Raw genomic sequence first — 9,970 nt, forward strand, 5'->3', positions numbered from 1 at the left:
ACATCACTGCAATTTATAATGAAACCTCAAAAGATGATGTCGCAATGTGTGCCGTTACATCTATTTCCTGATGTTTTTCCCGTTATTTTGGGATAAATTGGAGATTTTTCTCTCTCCCCACAGGACAAAGTAACCCATCCTGTGAAGGAAAAAAAAATTCATCCCTCCTCTCCTGTAGTCCTTGTTGATTTAAGACCATTCTCTCCTCAAAAAGTTGTTATGTAAGGAACTCAGCACCAAAATAAACAAACTAATCCACTGGAAAAGACAAGAACAAGCTAGCTGAATATTCAAAGGTGTCTTACCTGTTCAGCAAAAGCGTGTTGCATAGTAACGGAACTGTTTTCCTAAATCATAACTTGGCTTTTTATCGTCTGCTTTAGGCATCGGGGTCAAACAGGGATAATAATCATGACAGTAATAACATAATCAGCACGTTGTCAGAGGCAGGCTTCAAAGCAGCATTTATTTATGGTGCTGTATGACTGTAGTTATCAGCAGGGAGGAAACAGTATAAAAACATGGAAATGAGAGAAAGTTTGCGACTAAGTCTCCTATTTTAATTTTTACTTTCTTAGCTCCGCTAGCAGACAGGCTGTACGGATCACGTTGGACTGCTGGTCTGTCAGTCCGTCCACCATTTTAACTTGATCGGATGGATTGTTGGGAAGTTTTGGACGGGCATTGACGCTTTCCAGGTGATAAATCCTCAAGACTTTGGTGATCACCTGACTCTTCCTCTAGCGCCACCATGAGCTTCACATTTGTGGTTTAAAGTGAAATATCTCCGCAGCTATCGGATGGATTGCCATGACTTTACTGTAGACAGTAAAAACTTCTACGATCCCTAAATTTTTCATCTGGCGGCATCATCAGATTTTTTGGGTTTTGACCAAATACACAGCAAAAGCGCTGACATTCCCATGCAAATGAGTACATGTTAGCAGTGGCGTGCACAGACTTTTTGAAGGGCAGGGGCGAAAAGGACTTCACTTGAGCACGCGTTTTGGCATCCAAGAGGGCACTTTAGCACGCGTTTTGGCGTCCAAGAGGGCACTTTAGCATGCGTTTTGGCCCCAAGAGGGCACTTTAGCACGCATTTTGGCTCCCAGTGGGCACTTTAGCACGCGTTTTGGCTCCCAGGGGGCACTTGAGCACGCGTTTTGGCTCCCAGGGGGCACTTTAGCACGCGTTTTGGTGTCCAAGAGGGCACTTTAGCACGCGTTTTGGTGCCCAAGAGGGCACTTTAGCGCGTGTTTTGGTGTCCAAGAGGGCACTTTAGCTTGGTTTTGGCTCCCAGGTGGCACTTTAGCACACGTTTTTCAACAGTTGGGCCACTAGGGGGGGGCGGTCGCCCCCCCTCTGTGCATGCCACTGCATGTTAGCATGCTAAGCTGGTGAACATGGTTAACATCATATCTGGTGAACACTTCCATGTTAATGTTGCTGTGAGCATGTTAGCATGCTGACATTAGCATTTCATTCAAAGCACCACTGCTACCAAGTACATCTCAAATCTTCTCAGATTGTTTAATTTAAGGGATTTTCAGAGAAAAAGGGAGAATTTCATCAGAAAAAATAAACTCAATTTTGTGCAACATTTGTGCTTTTTTTTTTTTTTTTTTTTTTGCTTTTCATGACTTTGTGACCCTCAGGTTTATCTCAGGACACCTTGTGGGGTTTCGACCCGCAGGTCGGGAATCAGCGGTGCAGTGTATTTGATCAGCTGGAGGTACTAAAAGTATGGTTAACATTCACACAAACAAAAGCTATGTTCTCACTCAAACACATTGTGAGTATCCTTGAGGTCAAGCAAACATGTTGAACGCATTTCCTTCCTCATTAAACAATTGCGGAGCAGATTCTTTTTTTATTCCTTTACTTCATATATTTCAAATTGCAGACTGTTGACATCCAAATTCGACAGTTGGCCAAATAGCATTAAAACCAAAGGCTGCACATGCATGCATGTGAGTTATGCTGCCCGCATCCTCATTTGCATGCATGTTATAAACAAAATGGTGACACGCTGATGCTTCATTGTGCAGCTAGTGGTCAAAAAACTCCACAGGGTACATTTAATGCTAATCGGGGCACGGTAAAAATGCTCTTTTCTGTAGCTGCACAAATAAAATGTTCACCTCCGTTTCTGCACAGAATTAATCAGCATTGTTTTTGGATCAAATGAATATTCAGACTGAGTTTTTTCTGCCTCTGGAAGACTAATGACACCCCACAGAAATGACTTCAGACCAGGTGGAAGCTGTTGTAAAGCGATAGCGCTCAGTTTCGGCAGCTCCTGAAATTCAGTAGACTTGGACAACTTTCAAGCCTATACATGTCATGATGTCAGAATGAGAAGTACCTTTTAACATGCATTGTTCAAAAAAGTAAAAAGCCCTGGAATTGAACCTGTTATGTCATTACTCAAACGGCTCCTTTTAAGAATTCCTAACGGCGGACAGATTATACCTGCTAACACTGAACTCATCCCTCTTCCTCACACAGTCGGCTGCCGTGTTATAACTCAGTCAGCCTTTAAAAGGGAGTGTAAAATTCAAATTACCACCTCAGACGCCACATTTTTAAGACCTGTTGTCACCTGTGAGCTAAAGTTTGTTTACAAAAGGCAGATCTCTGAATGAGTCACGCAGTCAGTCGTCTTGGGAAGTTTGGGCATTTGTTTACATCGGAGTGGATTAAGTTCAGACGGGGAAGCTGATAAAAGATTGTGATGAAAATGCTTAAAAGGAGAATTTGTGGAATGCTTTGGTGGAGAAGGGGGAGTAATGTTGTACATCAGTGAACAAAGGTAAATATCTATCAAAGTCATACTATATTCTTCCCTCCGAGCAGCTCGGTAAACAGACGGTGCTGCATGAAAACAATCATCAAAACCAGAATAACATTTATATGATCTCCCATAAAGAGCCTGTGATGGTTCTTTATTTGTGCCATTTATCTCCTTACAAGGAGTCAAGTCATTCCTGAGAGGGCTGGGAAAATACGACTATTTCTTCTCTGAGGCACCAGAGGCTTCCTCCTCCAGAAGGGAAATGTACAAATAAAGTGAGACTGCAAACAGGAATGAATGACGAGCCTTTTAGGTAAAAGTCCAGAGCTCACTTCAGTATGTAAATAAATGAATTACTCAATAATTAGATTGAAATGTGGGGGCGATCCCCATGTTCAAAGACACCGAACAGACAGAAATGAGAAAGAAATGTTTTGTCTTTTTCCCACGCTGATAGCCTGGGAACTTTTGTCTGATGACAGCACAGCAACACACTGCAAACTTAAAAGCCCTGAAATTGGCTTGCTAACTGCGTTTTTCTATCACAAACACAAAAGTGTGAGAAAAGTGCTAAAAGGACAAGTAATGTCATTGCAATGTGTCGTGCATTTAATTATCCCACTATCTATCTGCTGCCTTCAGACTGTTTTCATTGTTATAGAGTTATTAAAAGCTTAATGTAAAGTTGGAAATTGCACTACAGCTAGAGTACATTCCTGTAATCTATGATATTATGATATATGCACCACTACAGCAGCGTGTCAACACCTGTTCTCACCTGAACACTCTCTTACTGTATATTGTAAACGTGCAGCCTGTGTCAGAGTTGATATGGTGCATATTCATGGATACATTTCTGTTTAAGATACCACAAATTGGGGGTCAGTAGGGGTCCACAGCAGGTTCATGGCAGGTTAATCCACCATGCTTCTGATAATGCTACTTGTGGGAAAGGTGGGAAAAGGTGTGCAGTAAATGCGAGTCCTTATTATCCTTCTCTCCTTACTTATGTGTGTTTATCTAGTGACTCTTGCAGTATGTATGCAACATGAAGCCACAGTGGTGCAGTTTAAGAATTTTTACATTTCAAAAGGCAAATATTATAGCTTTCCCTCCATCACATATATCTGAAAAGCTATAGTTAGTAGTTACTTTACAAATGAATTTAGAGAATGAGATTATAAAATGTGATACACAGTGTGATCAGAATGCAGCTACATCATTAACATTACATTTACATGTAAATGCATCAGTAAGAATAACCCAGATTATAACCTATTATAATATGACACTCAAAGGCAGGACTTTCAATTGTTTCGAAATATTTTTTAAATTGTTTTATAATAAAATAAAACTGAAGAATCTGGATTGAATTCTTTCACGAATCCCGGTCAGTCTGGAAAAGCATCCAAAATAGATGATGTAGAAATCAAAAAATGCTGTTGATTTTATTTTTCTCTTATTATTTGTGAGTTTATATTCCATTATTCAGTGTTGTATAATTTCAAGTGAAATGTACTGTCTTTATTAAGAGACCTTATCATATAAGAATATGACCTACGGTAACCCCAGTTAGATTGAAATGTTTATGTTTTTGTTTCTTAATTGACATTCTTCTGATTTTCCACAAGGGGGCGCTGCCATGTGACCAGAAGTGAACTGTGATAGCAGCCAAAGAGAAGCATGTTGATTTTGTTATTTATGACAGTGAAATGAAAGTGATATTCTTTGCATGAGTGCATCGAGCTTTCAAACGGAAATGATTTCAGCCGCTCTCCTTTCTTCCTCCTGTCCTTTAAACCTCTCTCTGTCTCCAGTTCAGTTCATTCATGCTGGCTGCTGCTCCTGAATGCAGCATTTTGGGCATTTGTTTTGAAACAATGTACAATCAAACAGACTCTTAATCTCACAGGGATTTGCTGTAGCTAATTAGTGTTGTTTATGACACAGCACCGGGAGAGATTAAACACTGGGTGCACACAGAACCGACAGGGTGTATGCACATCCTGGAAAACCCTTGAAATGTTTGATGTTGTGTTATCTTTTAGGAAAATCACCAACATTAAAATATGGAGACAGGACGGTTCTGCACCCTCATCATCACAATCATTATACCTCCACTTGAAAGAGTGCAGAGCCCTCTCCGTTAGAGCTCTCCGTTGTCTAAATTTAAGATTTTGAAAGGCCTAGAATGTAGTTAAATAATCTGATGTGCATTTTCAAATGAGTTGCACCAGCTGCAAAACACTTCCTCTGAAATTCTCTCTATTTTTTCTCCCATTTTCCATCTAACTCTGTTGTTATTGGCATCAAAAAGTCTAAAATGCAGATTGATGAGATTTGTGGGTTTGCTGTCATTATTTGTGGCCTTGTTTCATTAAAGTTATCCACTTGATGCTCTATTGTGGGTTTGCCTTTGATATCTGAACACACATGTCCAGAAATAGTCGTAATTTCTAAGATAATTCTAAAATAAACTGACAAATGTGTGCTTAATCTAATTCTGAACGCAAATAACGTGCGTGTGGCGGAGAAGGGGCCAGTGAATTGAGGCAAATTGATCTGCACTTCCTCCGGCCTTCACGCCCTTCACCTTGCCCCTCTTCACCCTTTAATCCCCCTGTTCCATCAAATCCTGCCACTCCCAGACATCGCCCCACCCCAAAGCCCCCACAGACACTCACACCCACCAACACTGAGAAATAAACATGCTGCCACGCACAGCCCTTTTAAGACCTGACTCAAATCAAAATGCTGAGCCGTAATATAAAGAGAAGGGAAAAGCTCACAGATTCAAGGTGCGGATCATCCTCTAGTCCACATGGGAGCCGATGGCCTAAATGCAAAAAACAATCAGCGACAACAGCAGCGCAGCAAGTAGCACCCAAGAGCACCCCGAGGCAAAGATAACTGTGTCAGCTTCCTGACAAAGGCCTGACATAGATATCTCTGCCTACCATCAATAACATTAATGCTGATTGTTCAACAGTGTACCCATCTGCAAAACGGCCAAACAGCTCTCCACGGAGGCCGCTATCGGCAGCATCTCTGCAGCCACATTCACCTCGAGGAGGGGGGCCGAGTGCGACACCAGGAGCGGCAAACACAAGATCCTTTGTTCACCCGAACTCACGCCAGCCCGCCTCACAAATGGCCGTCATTCTTCTTGCTGCCGTCCAAGATCTATTTAGAGATGACGCTGCCAAATTGGGCAGCCTTTGCGCATCCGGTGCCACGCCCCCACCAAAGTCAAACCAGCCAATCAGGACGGTGTAGCCACACAGATAAGAGAGCAGTTCACTCTCCTCCAGACTATGTTTTAATACTCTTTACAAGTCACAGAGTCACTCATTGTGAGTTGAATAGTTATTTTCCTAAACACAATATGCACAATTTATTGTACACACACAACGTCATCCTGTTCATTTATTAGCTTGAATAAATTCAGTGAATTATTAATGGTTATTTAGGTTTAAAGGTTTTAAATATTTATGAATGTGAATAGCAAAATGCACATGAATTATGAATTAATAAGTAGTACGCTTCTTTGACTTCTATCTTCTATCTATCTCTGTTAAACAATGACGTATCCCCACGACCTCACCATGTAAATCTTAAAATGCAATTAAAAAGTGTAACGCCCAATGTCTTAATGTAATCATTTCATTATAAAAAAAAAGAAACAAAAAGAAAGGCGGCCAAAATGCATCGCATTAATTCATCTTCGGAGAGTTCGGGGTTGCTCAGGAAGAGGAGAAACACCTGCTCGCTGCAGTTGTTCAGGCTGTTTGGGTCCTCCAGAGTCACCGCTGCATCCTCCGTCCTGCTCAAGATGTCTGAACTCACCAACATGCTGCAGCTGGACATGGGAGGGGGTTGTAAAACTTTGGCGTGTTTATTGTAGATCTTGTCAGAGCTGTTACCAACAACAGATGTCTTGCATTCACTGACGCTATTATCCTCCGACGTGCTACGATTTTGACATGAATATGGAGGAGTTTTGTCCTTAAGCCTGCAAACGCAAATAATCATTGATTTTAGCTCAACACCAACACGCACAAGATACAAGATAGCGGTCGATTACACGAGAAGCCTGCAGAGAAACCACAAGAAGGAGAGGACAATCGGTGAAATGGATTAATTTTGTCTCGCTGAGCATCTCCTCTGTGCAGCTGAAGTCCCTTGTTGGCAAAGAGTTCTTACAATTTTGAGTTCATTAACCCCCGCTGGCCCGAGGTCTAACCTGCCATTATCACCCTGTGAAAAGAACATCAGGAAAAACAAATAGCTGTGATGATTATTTCTTTGAAAATGTCAAACCACAGTCCAAATTCCTGCAGATTAATCATACATTGTGGTCAAATGGATGCCATGTGTTATTATGCAGTTTGATTCTCCCACCAGTGTTGCTTTCATTAAACTTTTCCCTTTTTTTTCCTGCAGGTCCTGTTGCTCTCTGCTGTGGGTGTGTAAACGTTTTGCTTGAAGGCCATTTAGTGCAGTGGCAAGTAACGGAAATATCTGTTTATAGCAGGGGTAAAGTGGTTCCACTTTCATTGCTGTTGTAAACATTTTAAGCATATTTGGAGCGCAAAAGTACAAAAAAATATCAGCAAACTACATCGAGTTACTGTGTAAATAGAACATGCTGGGGAAGGCTCTCCAGATTTTTCTCTTTGCTGTAGTAACTCAAGCGAAAGTTGCCACTGTTGGGCACATTCTTCATATATTCGAACTTCATTGCATCCAAATGTCTGACGGTGATGTGCCTTTGATGTGAGGGAGTCGTGTACCTCTCTATTGCTCCTGTAGTTGGCTTTAAAATATGAAATTGCTCAAAATACAAACCGCTGAAGTCATTTCTCCCCCACAGCTGTAGTAAATACAGTAAGTCACAGTCAAACTAAAACATGCGCTCCACTTGGCCAAATAAAACCCAAAGGGAAAAGTAGTATTTTTCACTCACAAAAATACAAGTGTTACCCTGAACCATCCGTCAGCCGCATCATTCTGCGTGACCTGCCTCTGGTCGACTTTCAACTCAGGCAACAGGCTGACTGCTGTGCTACCTCCAAACGCCTGCAGTCGTGGTAGAAACTCCGAGAGGAGGTGCTCCCTCACTGGGGAAGTTGTGCATGTTGTGTTGCCTTTTCTGGGATTTATGTCTCCCGGGGATAGCAAGCACTAAGGCTCCATGCAAGTACAACTCAGGGAGAGCTTTCCCTGCTTAATATAACTCATGCTCAGGAGATGAAATATGGTGGTGCGATATTAAATTTAAGATTACTCACTAACATCCAAAGTGAACCCTTCATCCAAAATACAGCACTGTACAGCCATTACTATTCAGCAGACACTCAGTATATACTGTATGTCATATTGACTGCATGTCAGAGCTGGCATCTGTATATACGCCTCAAACAAATATTGTTCTTGAATTGCCTCCGCATGAAAAGCTTATTTCCAAAACAATACTGTATGCATTGTATATATATCGCTGCCATCATGTGAAACCCTCTGACTTCAGTGTGTTTAATGTTCTGACTCCAATTTGAAGCCCAAATTCCTGCTCAGACACTCACACGCTGTTATACACCAGCCTCCTCCGCTTCCTCCCGGTTAGTGATATCTGAGAGTGCATTTCAGTTGTAATAGCAACAACAGGCCTGAATTAATGAGGGCTTCGCTTCATTTAGGTGTCCCAGGAAGCTGTGTGACAGACTCTGTTTACACCCGGCGTTAACATGCGCCTTGGGTGATCTGATCGCGAGCGGACAGAGCTGAGCACAAGCGTAAACCACCACCAGGACACACTGCGATCCGAGCTCTCAGACCATTTGTCGAGGAGATCTGGGACGGGTGTGACCACATATCTTTTGCAGTGCAACGCTAGTGCATCAGGAACGTACCTCATCATTGCAGGCCAATACTTGAATAAAAGGAGAGGCGCATTGATGTATGTGGTTGGAGGTTGGTTTGTCTTGCCCTGCACTCATTTGCATTGTCCTGCCAATAAACCCATACATGTATATTAGCTCTTGAACAAAATGTTGTTTTCCTAGCTAGCTGTTAGCGCTTGTGAAATAATAATAGCGTGCATGGGGTCCTTCGACCAGTAACAAAATCTGAACACAAGAGGTCACCTTGGAGACCACGGAGAGGCATGACAGACACAGGTGTGAACGACGACGTGCCTCGGCTGTCCACTCGTGATCGGCTCACACAAGACGCATGTTAACGCCAGATGTAAACAGGGTGAGAGAGTTAATATGAACTATACGAGGGCCCCAGGTCAGATATGTGAAAGGAATGCAGCTACAATTTATGATATCAATTACACCTGTGCTTTGCCTGCCATGACATGCCAAAATGTCTGGCGCTAAAAAGGTCTATAGAGAGTTCTTCATTGGAAAGAAGTCAGAAGTTATGCCATATTGTCAACATGCAAGGTGTGTTAGCGTCTGCTCTGCAAATCTGAGCGCGAGTGGAGAAACTTGCATTTTCTGCAACGTATATGTGTCTACATGATGTTCAGTGTCACTAAATGATTCATCTTAACAGAGCTTTTGTTTTTTGGTGTTGATTCACGACCCTCTGCTGCCGACATCTTTAATTTTTTTCACTTACTTACATTAGTCTGAGCCAATCACAGCTCTGCAGGCGTGACTAAGAACAGGGTCGTCCTCTTCCTGTGCCGGAGCCTGAAAAATGGAAATTCATGCAAAAATTGTGAAAAATATGGATGAGCTCAATGCAGCCGTCAAGATATCAGACTGAATAAGGAAAGGAAACATATGAAAAGAGCTCACAACAGGTTTGTGAATTAACAAAACCACTGTTTATCCTTCTTCCTCTTCCTCTTCTTCTTCTTATTGGTTTGAATTTGGATGAAACTACCCCGTAAGCTGGGAGTTTTTCTGCAGAAATTGCAGTGAACTTAAAGCTCCCGAAGGGACTGAGACCGTTCTATATCTCATGAAGCCTCTCAGCTAAACTCAACGCTGCATGGTGGTCAAGCTAGAAACAAGGTTGTTTATGTTCACCTTTGGAAAGTTTACTTTTTTGATACACAATGTTCTGTTCCAAAAAAGATGCATTTAGAGATGCATTTAAAAAAAAAAAAACTTTCCCTGAAGGTCATCTTTTAATAGCTCCCAAACATCTCATTTCACTAAC

This window comes from Chelmon rostratus, chromosome 12 (assembly GCF_017976325.1).
Source record: "Chelmon rostratus isolate fCheRos1 chromosome 12, fCheRos1.pri, whole genome shotgun sequence".
NCBI classification, from domain to species: domain Eukaryota; kingdom Metazoa; phylum Chordata; class Actinopteri; order Chaetodontiformes; family Chaetodontidae; genus Chelmon; species Chelmon rostratus.